The sequence below is a fragment of the Miniopterus natalensis genome, chromosome 12 (assembly GCF_054644295.1).
Source record: "Miniopterus natalensis isolate mMinNat1 chromosome 12, mMinNat1.hap1, whole genome shotgun sequence".
Lineage (NCBI taxonomy): Eukaryota > Metazoa > Chordata > Mammalia > Chiroptera > Miniopteridae > Miniopterus > Miniopterus natalensis.
The window spans coordinates 24522949-24541498 of record NC_142092.1 but is presented as its reverse complement, the minus strand read 5'-3'; the positions used below and the strand labels follow the sequence as shown (position 1 = coordinate 24541498).

Here is an 18550-nt window from a genome sequence, read left to right as displayed (position 1 = left end):
TAAGATAGATTTTTAAATATAAAAATACACATAAGTATATATTCTTTCACATACCTATGGAATTGGCTTATGTGATCATGGAGGCTGACAAGTCCCAAGATTTGAAGGGTGAGTTGGCCAGCTGGAGACTCAGGAGAGCTGATGGTTTAGTTCTATTCTGAAGGCCAGCAGGCTTAAGATCCAGGAAGAACCTGTGTTTTAATTTAAGTCTGAAGGCTGGAAAAAAGCCAGTATCCCAGTTGAAAGGCTGTCAGGCAGCAAAGATTCTCTCTTACTCAGGGAGAAGAGAAGGCCTGTTCTATTAATGCCTTTAACCTACTGGGTAAGTCCCTCTCATATTACAGAAGGCAATCTGCTTTGCTTGGTCCACTGAATTAAATTTTAATCTTATACAAAAACACCCTTATAGAAACACCCAATTCAGTTGACACATAAAATTAACCATCACAGCACTCATGAATTAAAGTCTATAACTTCTCAGACTTCTCCTTCAAGTTTCAGACTCACATACCGATCTGCCTCCTAAACATATTGTCTTGGATGTTAGTTAATAGGCATCGAAAATATAATAGAGTGGCCCAGAAATGGAAACAACCAAAATGTCCTTCAATAGGTGATTGGATAAAGAAGATGTAGTACATATATACAATGGAATACTACTCAGCCATAAGAAAGGATGAGATACTGCCATTTGTGACAACATTGATGGATCTTGAGACTATCCAGCTGAGCAAAATAAGTCAGATGAAAAAAGTCAAGAACCATATGATTTCACTTGTATGTGGGATACAAAATTGAAAGCAACAAATGGGCAAATAAGAAAAGCAAACAAACAAAAACTCAGAGACACAAACAACATGTTGGTTACCAGAGAGAAAGGGCGTAGGAGGGGCAGGTAGTAAAGAGTAAAAGGGGTCAAATATATGGTGACAGAAGGGGATTTGACACTGGGTGGTAAACACACAATGCAATATATAGATAATGGATGTATCAAAGAATTGTATACTTGAAACCTATGTGATTTTATTAATCAATGTCAACCCAATAAATTTAATCAAAAAATTAAAAAACAAACAGAGTCAAAAGAAAACACTTGATTCCAAATTCTTGACTTCTAAGAAAGGTCCTGCCCCTCTCAGTGTTCCCCTTCTCTGTAAATGGCACCATCACTTGCCCAGTGGCTCAGGCCAACAGCTTTGGAATCATTCCTATTGCATCTCTTGTTCAAAGTCCTTAGTAAATGTGACCGTTATTATGGCAAAGCCCATCTTTCTCCAGTATTGCTTCCTTCAATGCATTATTTATTGAAAACAGAGCAGACTTATTAAAGAAACAAATCAGATGATGTTAAATTAACTCCACCTCCTTCCTTAACCAAATAGTCTTTAATAGCTCCCTATAACCTACCGAATAAAGTCCATTATTCTTAGTGTAATACAAAGGGCCTTTCATGAAGACTATCTCCCCTATCTCATCTCTCATCATGATGCACTCAAGCTATTTGTATCAGCCATCCAGCTGTCCTGGGCTCTTTGTATTTCTCTGAATGGTCCAAGCTCTTCTGCTTCCAGGACTTTACATTTGAATTTTCTTCTTAGCTTGTCCTCCCCCAACCTTCTCTACTGCATTCATTTTTGTCTTTCAGAACCCATCCAAATACCACTTCTTCTGGGAATTCTTCCTGACTTCCCAAGTCTAAACTAGATGCATAGCACTCAGTGGTACTTCCATTAGCACTTTTTACACTCTGATAATTATCTGTTTACTTGTCCATTTTCACTCTGAATTTTAAGTTTCTTATAAGAAGAAACTGATAGAAATTCACACAGAAATCACCAAGCATAGAACCTGATACAGATTAGGCACCCAAGTATTCTGGAAGGAAGAAAGAAAGGAAATGAGAGGGAGAAAAACAGATTGTATAAAGCTCATGGGTTGTTAAATTTCTGGAGTTGCAGTCCTATGTTGCAACTGGGAAACCTATGATTACCTAGGTGTATGACAGAAAGGATTCAAAGGAAAGAGATGTGATATAAAGAGTGGAAGGAAGTTCTCTTCCTCCAACCAGGCTGTAAGATTTCCTGCAATTCCCCTATCCAATGAGAAGATTGCTACCATTCCATGCATGGTGTTAATAATTTCTCTGTTCCGATGGGACAAGTTCTAACAACATACCAAAATTCCAGAAGGAGGGCACTAAGCGACACAATCCATGGATAGCCATGGACTTGCTTTATGCCTCAGCTGTACCCCTACCAACCATAAGTCTAGAGCAGTGATTTTCAACCCATGTGCTGCAAGAAATTTTAAAACACACAATACCTGACTATTGCATCAGAAGCACTGACCTCTTTTTCCTTATATTGTAAAAAAAAAAAAAAGAGAGACAACAGCCAACACAATAGCCATACAGTGTGAATGCCCCGTCTTGAATCATGAATATATGGGTCATATAATAGCGTTGCATTTTATTGGTCATATCACATAATAAGACTGCATCTGGTTCATTAATTCTTGGTACCAGGAGTCTTTATATACAAGTATAGACACCTGTTCTTATTAAAAAGTCACTTTGGAGAAAAAAGGATAGGTAATTACTATTTTATATATATATATATATATATATATATATATATATATATAAAAATATGGTAATTACTATTTTATATATATATATATAAATATGTAGTAAAAATATGGTTTTTACTACATATATAGTAAACCAATAAAAATTATACCTATTTTATGTTAGATATGCAAAAAATATAATACATTTTTTGATGTGCTGCAGAATTTTAGTAATTAGTTTATGTGTGCCATGAGATGAAAAGGTTGAGGGGACATGATACTACCAGAGAAACAACAGTCAGTATCCCAAAGTGTGCCTCACTCCCCAGAATAACAAGGAAATCAATGAATTAATTGATAGAAATATACACAATTTCCCAAAATGATTACAAATAATTTTTTCCAGGAAAAAAAAGTTCCACCTAATTATAAATGCCCTGATGGTGCCCAGATACACCATCTACTTCTTTAATGATTAAACACATCTACTTTCTGATTAAATGTATTTTTTCTTAAGTACCAGCCTTAATGATAAAATGTGAAAAAATGATCATCATTAAGTAATTATATTATAGTGTACTAGGTATCTATCGATGTAAAAAAAAAATTTACTCCAAACTTACAGCTTAAAACAATGAACATTTCTGTCTTACAGTGTAAGTGCATTAGAAAATTGGAAGTGGCTCACCTGAGTGGTTCTGGCTCAGCATCTCTCATGATGCTGTGTGTCAACACGTCAGCTTGGGCTGCAGTTACTGAAGGCCTGGCTGAGGCTTGAAAATCCACTCCCTAGAGATGGTTCACCCACAAGGAACTCACAGCCAGGTCCTTGTTGGCCATTTGCAAGAGGCCGCTGTTCCTCGCCACACGAACATCTTCACTGGGCTGCTTAAGTGTCCGTATGACAGCACATTCATGACCTACTATAGAAAATGGCATAGAATCATTTCTTCTATATTCTATCCATTACAGGCAAGTCACTAAGTCCATTCTGCATGCAAGGGGAGCGGAATTAAGCTCCACATTTTGAAAGGAGGAGTATCAAAGAATTTTAGACATATTTTGAGCACATATGGATAATATTAAAACAATATTGTTTTTTTACTTAACATAAATGCATAGTATTTCAGCTTCATTAAGTCTGCTTTTGGAAGGAAACCATGAGATGATAATATATATTCTATGGAAACACTTAGACTCCCAAGTGACATTTCAGAATAAACTTCTTTATAATGTGTATCGGCCTCTAGTTGCAATGAGTGATAAGGCGGGAAAGTGCACAGCTGTTTCCTCTCTATCCTCAGACTAAAAAGGAAGCATCGAATCCGTTCGATCCTCTATGCCTCTCTTTTCCTTCACAGAGTTTAAATTCCTCGATGAGAAGAGTGAGTACGCAGCAAATAAACAGTAACCTGAATGAGACTTTCCATTGGGGCTCCTGGTTGTATGTTGGTGAAGATTTTTGCCTCTCGCTTCTTCCTTCCTCCTTCCAATTCCCCCTGCCCCATTGCCTTCCCCTTCTCCTGTCTTTCCCTCCCCTCTCCCCTTCACTGGGAACCAAGGTTTCAGCTGACACACCCAACAGACCGGTAGGAAGCTAGCATTTCTGAGGCTGAACTTTTAGCAGCCCTCAGACTCCTTCATTTATTTTGTTCATACAAATTAAGCAATTTGCTTACTGTCCCCTCCATTTATCTTACCCCAGGGAGCACTTTTCTCAACTACTGGTAAGCTCTCTGCAGGTCAGGATCCTGGCTGAAACTCTGAGCCTTGCCACCCATAACAGCCATTGCACATATTTTGCTTTCCACCTGTGCTATTGTCTCCAGTCCTCTTATCCCCAATAGTATCGAGGAGCTTAATTCTTTTTTTTTTTTTTCAATCCTCACCTGAGGATATTTTTTCCATTGCTTTTCAGGGAGAGTTGAAAGGAGAGAGAGAGAAACATAGACTTGAGAGACACATCAGATTGATTGTCTCCCCAAGCACCCAGATCAGAGCCGAGGATCGAGCCTGCAACCGAAGTATGTGCCATTGGCCGGAATCGAACCTGGGACCCTTCAGTCCAGGGGCCGACGCTCTAACCACTGAGAAAAACTGGCCAGGGCAAGGAGCTTAATTTTTAACAGCATCTCCTCCCAACCTCTGCAGAACATCACTGGCCGGTGGGTTTTTTAGCTTTAGTATATCCGCTCTAACATAGAGTCTCTAAGCAGTTGAGCCCTTCCTCCTCTGTTTGCTCCCATGTTTCTGACTTTTCTACCTTAGTTAGTGTAGGCCTTCACTTGTTCCAAGCATCCAAAAAATTAGAATCCTCTACGTCCACCCCAGCAGCATATTAGTTGTATCTGCCAGAATGCTTGCCAGGGTATTAAAAGTGCTCTCACAGGAAATTGCTCCCATATTGATAAACTCCCTCTAGTCTAAGTTTGTCTTTCTTGACCCAGCACTCTCCAGATCCAGACTCATCCATATTCTGCACTGTGGCTTCACGTTAGGTCTCAGTCTCCTATAGTATGAGATCCCTGGCATGCCCATAATGTCCCTGGCCAAACATATTTTGTAAGTTTACCTTAGTTATTGGTCCGGCGGCCGGGAGTGGAGAGGACAGCAGAGCAGATCCTGCCGCATTAGGTGTTGTCTTGCAAGGCAGAGCCTCGCACCCTCTGCATCCGCTTCAGGTGAGGGAGGAGCATTAGTCTTAATTTGGAAACAATGGGCTACTTTTGCAGGCCCACAGGGTTAAGGGGCAGGTGGCGACTTAAAAATTTGAATATATCAACCCAGATGTCTCTATCTCAAGTCTTAGGGGCCCCACTCAAGCCCCAAAATGGACCTGACCTTGAAGGAGCAGACTTGAATTCTCAACCAGCTGCAGATCTCCACCTCCTTCCATGTCAGCTAAATCCCAGGCCAGGTGTGCAACTTTCGCCGGGTTGCAGAGGACGGACAACTATTTGTGCATCCAAGAGGTCCTCGGGTTTTCACACTTGCCTTGAATTGGTGGCTAATCAGCCTCATACATTCGTTAACTTTTTCCAATGCTTGACTGCCTTCCGCATTAGCCACCCGCTTTCATAGTCCTTATAAATACTTCTTACCCAGATCTCTCCAAAGTAAGGCATTTCACCTGCCATTGCATTCTCTTACACTTGTGTCTCATCGCCCCTCAGCACTGATGAACATTAAGCATCGCTCAAGTGTAGCACAGGTGATATGGTTCTCACTTCCAGCCAAAGTGTGATTTCTGGATGTGCTTCCTCCAACAACTTCTGGTGCCGAATGCCTTAAGTTCCCCAGGAAACCAACTCTGGAACAGAGATTTGCCTGCACGTAGTTTCTTGGGCGTTCTCTCAGAAACACCCTCTGCAAGGACAGAGGGAAGCAGGACAGAGTAGAGAGAAAGGTTGGGCTACAGCGCAGCTGCAGCAGAGACCTCATCCACTTCCGCAGGGAGCTCGGGAGCTAGACTAGACAGTTTAAATTGTTGTGGCCCGGCCAGGTGTGCTCAGCGGTTGAGCATCAACCTAGGATCCAGGCGATCGGGGTTCGATTCCCGGTCAGGGCACATGCTCGGGGTTGCGGGCTCGATCCCCAGTGGGGGGCATGCAGGGGGCCGCCAATTAATGACTCTCTCATCATTGATGTTTCTCTCTCCCTCCTTCCCTCTCCCTTCCTCTCTCTGAAATCAATAAAGATATATTAAAAAAAAAAATAGTTCTAAATGGAAGTAAGGAAGCCCCATCTGTACCCCTATTTCAACCAGTCATTTAGAGTGGGGTGACCGCTCCCTGCAAGGGGCCGAGCCTTTAAAGGGAACGGGGTTACTTAAGTAGAGGAGGGTGCTGGAGGGGCTCACCTGTGAGCTGTTTTTAGCCAATACATCCAGCAGCTGTGCAAGTGAGAGCTCCTTGGGAGCAGGGGAGGAGACAGAGCTAGATCCTGGTAGTAAGTCACCTCATCTGCCATACGAAGCTCCCTATAGTAGGTACAATTAAAGTACCATGGAAGCTGAGGAAGGAATAAGAAAACTAAATAAGCGTAACGTGATGTAGATGGTGAAAAACATGGTTTTTGTGAATAACGGCAAATAGTGTGTTTGGACTGAAATAAAAAAATGCAATGAAAGGGTATAAGAAGTGAAAGATGCCAAAACTGTAGTGAGTATAGTGGGAAAGTCAATTGGACCAAAGTGTGAAGGGCTATGGTTAATAGAGGAAGAACTTAAAGCTCTGTTTAGTAGTTGACAGGAAAATTTTTTTGATTTGATGGCATAAACATTTTTATTTGAATATGACATGAAATATTTTCCTGATATTGTCAAATTTAGTCTATTCATTACTCAATTTCAGTTTATAACACATTTTTATATATTTTAAAAGGTATTTCCCATATTTTTACTTCCTCTACTTTTTTTGGTATATTACATACATACATTGCACACTTGCTTTAGTAGCAAAAAAAAAGAACTGTGTTCCTGGTTGGCTTGTAAAAAAGGGATTTGCATAGAAACAGCCTACTAGGAACAATATATTTGACAGTTTTGAATAAGCAATAACATGTGATGATTTTCATATTGTTCTTCAATTATCTGAGAAGTATAAAAACCATTACTCGACTCATTAAAGTTAGAATGAACATTAGGGAATTCACTCTAGGCAGAGAATGTTTCCGTTAGCAGTTGATCTCATAATTATGTAACTCCTCATTTCTATTTAGCTAAAGTTTATTTAAATTAATATGGCTTTTGCCTGTTCCCTTGCGGTACCAGCCTCTAAAGGCATTTGGTAGCTCCACAGAGGAATCTAACATCTTCTGATTCTGCTTTTAGTTCAGGATGTGCTGACATAACTTCCATCTCATCTCTGCTATACTTTGGAACAACTGATAATCAGCAGTTTCTGAAAACTGCTTTCTAAACAGTAAGAGAAGTGGTATTTTAACATTAAGTGCGAGAAAAGTAACTGCCAGCAAGTTTACTTTCTCATCCTGTTTCTCACAACTGGAACCAAAGCATCACTCTAGTTGGAATACCTTGACAAATTACCTGCTTACTTTACCTTGATTAGTAATATTAATAATACCCATGATGGAGCAAGGTTCTCAGGTTTGTTCCTCCCCACACTTGCCGCTGGGGGGGAGACCATTTGTCTACCCCACTAACATACTAACATCTCAAAGTTGTGCTAGGAGAAGCTGTCTGTGCTGACATTAGCAAGAGAATCATCTGTATCACAGCATTTCGCTCTGAAGAATACAGACATAACTTGCTGATGAAATAGAACTCGCTGATACAACTTTAGAGAATGAAAACCCACACGAAGGGTGGTGGGAGTGGGGAGTCTGCCAAGTACGTAAGCAAGTCTTTGATCGCAAAGCAGCCGGAAAGAAATAATAAGCAATGTGCACGTGGCCCTCTGGACAGTAAGGGCGCTCCTGACCAACTACCAGGACATCAGAGGCTCTTCCTCGACATGTTTTTTGTCATATGGGCATAAAGACAGAGTCACACTTAAACTCTACCATGCTTCAGAGTCCATGAAGCACTTTCACATATTTATCTCCTTTGACCATTATGATAATCCCACAGGGTAGGAAGAGTAGGGACGATCCCACTGCATACAGATGAGGAAACTGAACGGAAACAAGCTATCCAAGAGGAAAGTATTACTAAGTGGCAGCAGAATCAACATGGAGCCTACGTCGCCTCTTACAAATTGTGCTAATTTCACTCTCCCATACTCTCTCGGATCTTGAGGGTTTCGTGATTTGATTGCCCTAAATTGTAAGTTAGCATAAAGGACATATCTCATAGTCTTTCTTGCTTTACGTTGAGAAATAATTCTTTAAGGAGTGATTTGGTGCTTTTGGTTGTATCTCTCATTTCAATATTGGAGACACAAAAGCTGAATCAAAAACTCCAACTTAAAAGAAAACTTCCACAGAACACCACATCACCTATGTTCTGTTCTTACCAAATCGTGACTCTAATCATAATATGAATATGGAACATTTTTCAAAACAGCTGGCCCTGGACTCATGAAACTTTTCATTGTCATTAAAGGCTAGAGAAGGAGGTGACTGTTTTGGATTCATGGAGAAAGAGAGATATGGCAGCTAAATGCAATGTGTGACTGGAGCAAGTAGGGGGTAAAAAGTAGGGGGGAAAACCACATTGCTGGGATTATAGGGAGGGACCTTACATTTGATATTATGGTAGTGATATAAAATTGCTTGAGAGTGATAGCAGTATGTGGGAGAACACCCTTAGAAGATATACGCAGAATATATAGAGGTGAAGCATCGAGAGGTCTGCAAGTTACTTATAAGTGATTCAGACATATTATATATATTCATATATAGAGACACATACATGTGTGTGCATGTGTATTTATGTGTGTGTTTGGATAGAGAGAAAGAAATGTGCCTAAAGGTAGCAAGCGAGTCTAGGCAAAGGATTCTCTATGGATATTCTTTACATTACTCTTTCAACTTTTCTGTTGGCTTGAAATTTTTCAACATAGAGTATGGAAAAAGCAGAAACAATACCACAATAAGATTTTTGGTACTGTTGATTTGAGTTGATGTAAAGCAATCTTGTATAAATTATTCACAATACTTGGAATTTTGATGAAGATGCTACACAGTGTTGGGTTTCTGTACAAAAAGGCAAGACTTACTTTGTGTCTTGGGATAGTATTATTTTGTATTATTATTTCTAGCATGAGTATTAAGCTTTTACTTTAGTAGTAAAAAAATAAATTAAATGATGGAAAGAAGGAGGAATGAGAGAAGAAAAAGGAAAAAAAGAAGGAAAAGCATATTTCTGTGTTTTCATTTATTAGTCCCATAGCTAAATTTCAGTCATTTTTCAAGAATCATAGCCAATGCTGTTTACTACAGAAGGTCATAAATAAAGACCCTATCTTCCTGTCTTCCCCTCGTTTGTTCTACCCTTGCGATCCTCTGTCATCTTGTGACATAGTCCATATGATAATGGGCATGCAGTGAAGTGGTTAAAAACTATATTTCCAGCTACTGTTTCTGGGGAAACCTTGAATGATAGACCCAGAAATTTATGGCTAGATGCTGGTCGGATTAGATTACATCTCCTCTTCCAGCAGCCCCACAGCATCTTTTTACCTCTGTTCACATGCCCATGAAGTCTGTGTTTTGTAACTGAGGAATGAAAGAAAAGGCAAGGCCCAGAAAAAGAAGAGAGGACAGGTAGAGGCTCTGTTATCTGGTCAGAGCTTGACGAGCATTATCAAGTGCTGAAATGCGTAAGTTTTTAAAGCTCTTCCATAAAAAATATTTTGGGTCTCTAGGCACAAGGAGGGTACAGGTGGGATGAGTGGTACAAAGGGAGAAGACAGCCTTCCTCTTACCTCTAAATAGAACCCAGCACTCTGCTGGCATCGTGAAGAGGGAAAAGTCATGGAACACGTTGAGGCAGCACTGTGACCCGAGCACGGGCATTTTCAGATGGATGAGGGCTTTCTAAGCAGCTTCACAGGTAAAGAACAGAGACTAACGGAAACTGGAGCGCAGGAGAGAGGAGAGGGAAGACGCGACTACATGACCACGGCTGAGAGAATGATCTGTGGGTACATATAAGGGGTTCCTCGTGGTCATCTCTGCAGAAGTCCTGCTTTCATGCTGGGTAGGTTAGCTATAGAAGAAACCTTGTGGTACAGTGATGTCAAAGCACAAGAACCAGATCCTGTATAATGGCTGGGGTATATTTTTAACTCAAGTTCCCAGCAGGAATTTTCTCTTCCCACCACAATAAGCTTCCAATGCCCTCCTATCACCAGAGAATACAGAGAATGGGCCCTGCTGGGAAAATGTCTCCATCAGAGAGCTGAAACATACCCACAGAACTCTAATCAGGTTGGGAGGTCAGAGAGCAGCTGTCCCCACAGATACTGCTATTAACAAATTTAGCAAGCATTCATTATTTGGCAGAATATATTAAAAGGAAGAAAACTCTCCCCCAGACATCACTGATAAAGGCTCCATAAAGACAGTGCTTAGAGCAGTTGAAAAGTCAAAAAGGAAGGACCTCCTAGGGTTACAAAGAAGGGTCTCAAAGCAAGAAGCCAACATCCCAGAAGAGGCAGAGAGACATAGAACACGCCCGAACATAAACCAGAAAGTGAACTTGAAAAGCGGTTCCCCATACGACCTAGGGCTTACGGAAAGAGTCTCCACAACCAGATTCCTGGTTTTGAATCCTGTATAGACCTCAGAGAAGCTATTTAAGCTACTAGTGCCTCAGTTTCCCCATTTGAACTATGGAAGTCACAAACAGTCACTTTCATTTCATTTTACAAAGGCCAACCTCTTTTCAAAGAAAACAGATTCCATGAAAGCCACTGCCATACAAAGAGAGCATTTAAACTTTTCAACAGATAGGATTTTAACTGAACAACAAAACAAGGAAAAATAAAGAACTACCATGACTTCTAAGAAAATGGGAAGTTTGGAATCTTTAGAAAACGTAAGGGCCTATACAATATGTGTGTGTGTGTGTGTAAACTATAAACAGAATTGTGTATAAACTCAGGCTGATTATTGTTATCACAACACAGCCTCATGAAAGAACACATTTTGGACAGACTGTCCTTCCTTCACTGTGTATTAAGTGAAAAAGATGAATTAAACCAAGGCAAATAATTTTTGTGTGAAATATATCATTTCTATAAATGGAAAAATGTATGATCCCAGGACTTCTGGAAGAGAGTGAAACGAGAAGCATCAAGAAACCCTTGTAAAGTTTTAATAAAATTGAGCCAATTTTCTAAGCAATCATAGGGAGGAAAAATAGAAAAATACCAAATTTTGATAAGAATATACATATATATATATATATATTTTCCATATATGTGTGTGTATGTGTATATATATATATGTTCCTGCTTATTTATGGATAAGATTTATAATCAGTTGTTTTCTAAGGCCTTCTCCATCATTTTCATTTGGCATATCCCTTTGGGAATTCAGACCCTGGCAAAGCATTTGGAATTTGGAATTTTAGTTCTGGGGACTGCTTTGTGAACTGATTCACATTTTATGTACCAAATGTTAAAAAAAAAAAATTTTTCATAACTAGCACACAGGCACAGCAGCACTGCCTTTGTGAGACTCCACAGGCAATGGTGCTACGAGGTCTCACAGTTGACAATGTGAAGACAGGAGAAGGGACGATTCTGTAGCCTGCCCACACTGGGACATTCTGCACAAATTGCGAGGCTCCTGGAAGAAATCCTCTCACGTTCCATCTACAGAACCAGGCACAGACATTTCTAAATGGGGAACCTCAGGAAGATGAGCCTCCAGGACTGGCAGAATCACCCCTCAGTTGGAAAAGCTTCTAGGCTCTACTGGACATGCCATAAAGTTGCAGGGACCAGAGCTTTAGGAGGAGAAAGGCATCATTCATTCCATCCCAAAACAGGCCTTTTTGCTTAGGATGCAGATCCATAGTGACAGAAATGGATTAGGACCCTGGAATACTCATCAGGTGTCAGAGCAAGGCCAAGGAAGAAAGACGCAGACATCACGTGAAACCCAAAATAAGTTTTCCATCCCTGTCCTGTGTGTGGCACTTTATTGCTTCAATGATCGTTGCCAAGCCCCACAGGGCCTCTGGAAGCACTGGAAGCACCAAACAGTCGATGTCCTCCCCAAGGTCTGAATGACAACTACAAAAAGAACTGTCTCGACAAACAGGACTCCTTCACTGCTCTCCCCACCCACGGTGCTGTCGGGCAGCTCCAGAACTGGAAACAAAGCAAGGCAAGGAGAAGAGCTTAAGGAATGCTCCCCAAGTTTCTCTGGTTGTTCTGGAGTTCAGGAGAGAAGCCTGAGCTTAGGTCGGTGTGCGTAACAGGAGCAGGTGCTATATAGGTCTTGAACATGTCAGTCCCGAACCATGAGCTGTTATCCTAGCTCTCGATGCTGGAACAGACAATTAAATATAACTTTAAACTCTGCCTGTGAATAAATGATTTAAAGGTGATGTCTACAATTCCTTGAAATTTTTGCATCAGATTTCCCGTTGGAGAGTTTGAAACAAAGAATATGGAAGATAAAGGAAACTCTGAGCCAACAGTCAGGAAATTGTTTGAATTTTGCTCTTTTCATTATTCTAGCATTTTTGTATGTATGACATGCTTGTTATCCATAATTTTTAAAAGTGTTTTAAGAAATTGTAAGTTATTTTTGAGCATCCTGGTGGTCTTTTTTGATCTGTTTCTCTTTACTTCCGTTTGTAGCTTGAAAAAATGCCTCTGGATCTTTAGCAGAATGTGACCCTTCATTTGTAAAATAAAAACATTTTAAAACTAAAAAAAAAATAAAAATTCTCCCAGGTATCCTTGTTTTTCACTGTCGATAGCCTTAGAGCCCAGTAACCACTGAAATAAGTCATTGGACTACTGAAGGTGTGGGATGATCTTTGTATGGTTTGGAGAAGTGAATCAGTGCACACCTAGAAGCAGGCCCCAGAATTTGCTGAAAACTTGCTGTGCAGGAACTCTGTGAAGATTAGCACATAACAGCCCAGCTCCAGCTCCAGCTCCAGGTCAGGACAATTATGAGGACATTGTCATAAATCCTTAAAACCTGTCTTCCTCAAACAGTTAGAGTAGAATGCTTTGTATTAGAAAACCAACATGCAAAAGAAACAGATACTTCCCCCTAAATATGCTGATTTTCAGGAAAGGTAGAAAGTATTTACTTTAGATACAAACAAGGTTATAAATTGTTATTGTATTAAATAAGAGACCAAAGTAATAAGAGGATAATAAAACTAAATTACAGGAACTGAAATAAAATCAGTGTTGAAAGCATAAATAACCTGAGACAGTGAAACAACAAATGAAGATTTGAAGGGGATGAGAGGAAAGAACACATTCAGTGGAGATGATATTAATACAGATTGATAAAGGGGAGCGCCAATCTACAAATAACAGGTATTCTGCTTAGAAAGGAAGCAGTAATAAAACTCTAATAAAGAAAACTCCCAATTTGAGAAAAATACCTCAGATTGAAAATTCATAGAGATCACAATATCTAAGAAGAGTAAATGAATACAGATGAATTCCAACACACAATTTAATGAAAATTTACATTTGTAAGATAAAGAATACTTACTGAGCCTTGGCTGAGTAGCTCAGGGTTAAAGCATCGTCCCGATGTGACAAGGTTGTGGGTTAGATCCCTGGTCAGGGCACATACAAGAATAAACCAATGAATGCATGAATAAATGGAACAACAAACCGATGTTTCTCTCTCTTCCCCTCTCTCTCTAAACATCAATAAATAAATAAAATGTAAAAAAAATAAATATTAAAGTCATTCATTCAGAATAGATGACACCATATTTTCACTTCAATAATAAAATTATACCAAAGAAATGCTCCTACCAGGACTTGAGACAAAATGACCATGCCACAAGTATATACCCAGCCAAGATTAAAAAGATAATTTCAGATATGCTATCTAAGCATTTATTCTATTTAAAATGACTTACGTATTTTTATCCAAGTACGAAGAACTGAATTAAGCACTGAAGACTGGGAAATTGTGGTAGCAAAGAGCTGGTGGTAAGAACTGAATATAAATATAGATAAATTATACCAAAAAAAAAATTAGTGCCCTTGGTCATCACAAAGGGAAGAGAGAAAAACTGAGGCAGTCCCTGCCCTCAGGTTTGGCTGAAATGAACCAAACATGCTGATCTGAACTGTAAAAAATTTAAAAAATTAAAATTACACACAAAAGCCTAAAGCTCATAGATATTATTCCTATAAAAAATACATAAAAATAAAACCTATTGAAATTATTGTAAAAATTGATGTGATTTATAACCCAAGATTAAAAAGTAATCAGAAATTAAAATAATGAAAGCACTACATTCTTAATTTTTTATTAAAGAGTGTAAAACCTAATATTTTAATTATTAGATTACTACAGATTTATGATAATTTAGACCAAATATTTATCTTTCAAACTACTGTAATAAAAGCAAATAAAGCATTTCCTAGCAAGATAGTATTCAGCAATTTTTAAATGACTGCAATAAAATAAATCATAACTAGGTTTAGAAAATTCAGACACTGTCTGGGTAAGTAAAATTGGCTTTAAAACAACATCAATAGCCCGGCTGGCGTGGCTCAGTGGTTGAGCATTGACCTATGATCCAGGAGATCGGGGTTCGATTCCTGGTCAGGGCACATGCCCGGGTTGCGGGCTGCAGCTGATCAATGACTCTCTCATCATTGATGTTTCTATCTCTCTCTCTCCCTCTCCTTTCCTCTCTCTGAAATCAATAAAGATATATTTTTTAAAAAAAAAACATCAATAATCGGTTGCATCCAGAGGGACTCTCGAAATAGTACAGGGCCATTTTCACTAACAGATGAAAAACCATATTCAAGGGAACACAGATATATCGCTATCAAGGTAAAATTAAAGCAAAGCAAACAAGGTGAAGCCAGGGTAAAAGTGCTGTTTTATATTGATAAAGTCAGAATTAATAGTGTAAATGTTGCAGTATTGAAACTTTAAGTAAAGGGAAATAAATAGAAACACAAGTGGAAGAGTAAAATTTTAAAATAATACCAGCTCATGGTAAGTCATATAGGTAAAATATATGGAATATCAGGATATTTGAATAACGTACTATATAAAATTGTTTACTTGCAGAGAATATCCCTTTTATTGAAATATAAGATACCACAAAATATATTTAAAGATTTATCCCCAAATAGTTTATACCTATTCTCATATCACAACCAATAAAGGTCTAGGTTAGTTTTTGTTGTTGTTTTTGTTAATCCTTACCCAAGGATATTTTTTCCACTGATTTTTTAGAGACAGTGGGAGGGAGGGAGGGGGGAGAGAGCCAGAAGGAGAGAGGAAGGGGGGGAGGGAGAGAGAGAAAGAGAGAGAAACATCAATGTGAGAGAGACACGTTGATTGGTTACCTCTTGCACACTGAGGGTAGATCCTATAACCCAGGTAAATGTCCTTGACTAGAAATCAAACCCAAGACCCTTTGGTGTTTGGGCTGGTGCTCTAACCATGAGCCACACTGGCCAGGGCTAGGTTACTGTGTGAGTGTGTGTCTATGTGTGTATGTAAAAAATATACAAAATATATACATAATAAACATAATAGAAAAAAATTGTTTTAAAGCACTGAACATTCTCCTAAGTAATCTCTAGGCAATAATGCAGGAAAATTACTTAGAAAATAATTTTTAAAATTACATTGCAAATCAAGGTTATCGTTGACTATTGTCAGGAGCAAATTTATGTCCTCAAATACCTTTATAAAAAAATGAAAAAAGAAATCACTTTATTTTCCAACTCAGACAAAAGACCTAGTAAAAGGACAAAAGGTCACCTGAGAAAGTATGAAAAAGAAAGTAATACAAGATAAAAAGAAAAATTATAAAACAGAAGTAGAACATATAAATTAACCCAGAAACTAGGGAGAACATCAACATGATAAATGAAGTTCTAGAAAATCTAATATAAAAGAAAGAAAAACATGAAGGTATTAATTTAAAAATAGTACTATAAAAAGAGAAGAAATTAAGAGTATAAAGGAAATTTTTAAAATTACAAGCAAATAAATAAAATCATACAAACCCATTCTGAAAACCAAAGAAGTCCTGGAATAGAGAAAAGTCTTCCTCCTTCACTATTTCACAGGAAGCAGTGTAGGCTATTTGCTTAAATTCCTGGGATTGATTCTAATATAAAAATCTGTCAAACCCTGGCCAGTGCTGCTCAGTGGTTCCAGTGTTCGCCTGTGGACCAAAGGGTCATGGGTTTGATTTTTGGTCAAGGGCATGTACCTGGGTTGCAGGTTCAATCCCTGGCCCAGTTGGGGCGCATGTGGGAGGCAACCAATAAATATCCTTGGGAAAAGATTACAACAACAACAAAAATCTCCGAAAAAAGAGATGAAAGAATCTTATATGGGATGATTATACATGGAAAAATAAAATAAAATTGATATTCTACAGCATTCAGAGCATATATCAATTAATATTAGAAAATTTGTATAAAGTAAAATAGAAAAATAATTTATATGTTAATAAGAGAAACAATAGTTATACTTAAGTAAATGCAAAAACCCATTCCTAATAATAATACTACTAAAAATGTGGGATAGAAGGGTATTTTCTCAACATTAAAAATCTTTATTCAAAACAAATAATTAACATTACATATATATAATGTAACACTAAGGTTACTCCTAATATAATAAATAGACGTGCTTTCTATATGTTATATTGGTAATATTGCTTTGATGATCTTATTAACAAGGCAAGGTACAAAATTAAACAGTATAAATTATTGAAAGAAATAAAATGATATGTAAATCTCTGTTTATGGTTGACTATATCTCAATAAAACTCAAAGGATTTAACTAAAATTTATTAAAATTAAATAAAAAATTTCAACAAGGTAAAAGATAAAGCAGGTCTACTTTTTAAAAAAAAATCAATATATAAGATATGGCAAAGGTAGGTTTACAGTTGTTTTTATGGAAAATAATACAATTAAAAAATAATATTACAAGACTAAACTCTTTGTGTTTCACTTACAACTGTAATCCTACTTTTACCCCATGTATTTCTTTATGAGTTCAGTCAACAAATATTTATTGAATACCTGTTGTGTGCCAAGCACTGCTCTAAGGAGCTGGGAATTCAGTAGTAAATAAACCAGAGTCCCTTCCCTTGTGGAGATTATAATCCAATGGGACAGTCAGACTAAACAAGTAAATAAGTGCATAATATAAATTCAGGTAGTAGAAATGCTCTGAAGGAAAATAATATAGGAAAGAGGAACGGAGAATGCTGGTAGAGAGTGTATTTTAGACATTTATTAGTTTTCTATTGCTGCATAACAGACCACCACAAACTTAGTGGCTTAAAGCAGCACAAATGTATCATCTCACGTTATCCAAGGTCCAGAATTAAGGCCTACGGTTCGCTGGGTTCTCTGCTTGAATCACGAGGTTGTAGTCAAAGAGTCAGCCAGGGCTGGGTCGAACGCGAGGCTTGGGGTCCTCTTCCAAACTCATGACTGTCAGCAGAATCCAGTCCCTGCAGCTGTAGAACTCACGGGGGCAGAAGGACAACGACTGTAACTGCTTCTTCCTCTTCTAAGGGCTACTCTGATTAGGTCAGGCCCACCCAGGGTAATCTCCACTCAGAGTCAAGGATTAGTAACCTAATCATGGGAGTTGGATCCCATTGGATCACAGGTTCCACCTGCACAAGGACAGTACACTTGGGGGGGGGGGAGATTATGGGAGCCACATAGAATTTTCCCTACGAGGGACAGGATGGTCAGGGAAGGGCTTTCTAAATTGGTTACTTTTGAGTGAAGACCTGGAAAAAAATCAGACTGAGCTCTATAAAGGTGACTAGTAGAAAACTGAAAAGTACATATGGGCCTGGCATTCTTGACTCACATATTTCTATTGTCCTGCACTATGAGAGACACTGAATGAATGCTTTGCACCAATACTGAAAAGAAGCACTATGCACATTCCTATTTTACCAGTGAGAAAACTGAGGTTCCGAGAGGTTGACTAACACCCTCAAGTTCACAGTCAAATGTGGAAAGTCCAGGATGTGAACCTAGGCGAGGAACAAAGCTGCAGAGCAGGTCTCAGGAATGCACCCTGTGCTGTCACTCAGGGGACACACTCAGGAGCACTCAGCTGGGTTTAATGCTCCACCATCACCATTTTGAGGTTCTTAATCATTTTATCTTAGAACTTGGGTTTGTAAGTGATGTCTGGGGAGACAAAGGAGCATGCTCATGAGCAGGGGGGATGCGCGCAATGTGAGTACCTGCCTTTTCCTTCACATGCAGCATTTGGGAAGCCCCATGGCACAGGATTTCAGTGGGCCATGGTGGTGAGCGTTCAGTGAGACTCAACATGA

General features: G+C 38.8%; 1 protein-coding gene and 1 long non-coding RNA gene across 2 annotated transcripts in view; one reads left to right on the top strand and one right to left on the bottom strand.

Annotated features, from left to right (window-relative positions):
- LURAP1L (leucine rich adaptor protein 1 like) overlaps nt 1-18550 on the top strand; it is a 165116-nt gene that overhangs the window by 144149 nt on the left and 2417 nt on the right. The window lies entirely within an intron of this gene.
- On the bottom strand, nt 6511-17699 carry LOC148091799 (uncharacterized). The gene is made up of 3 exons (XR_015715436.1): nt 17554-17699; nt 13729-13795; nt 6511-6579 (listed from the first exon to the last, which is right to left on the bottom strand). It is a non-coding gene; the product is annotated as an uncharacterized LOC148091799 (long non-coding RNA).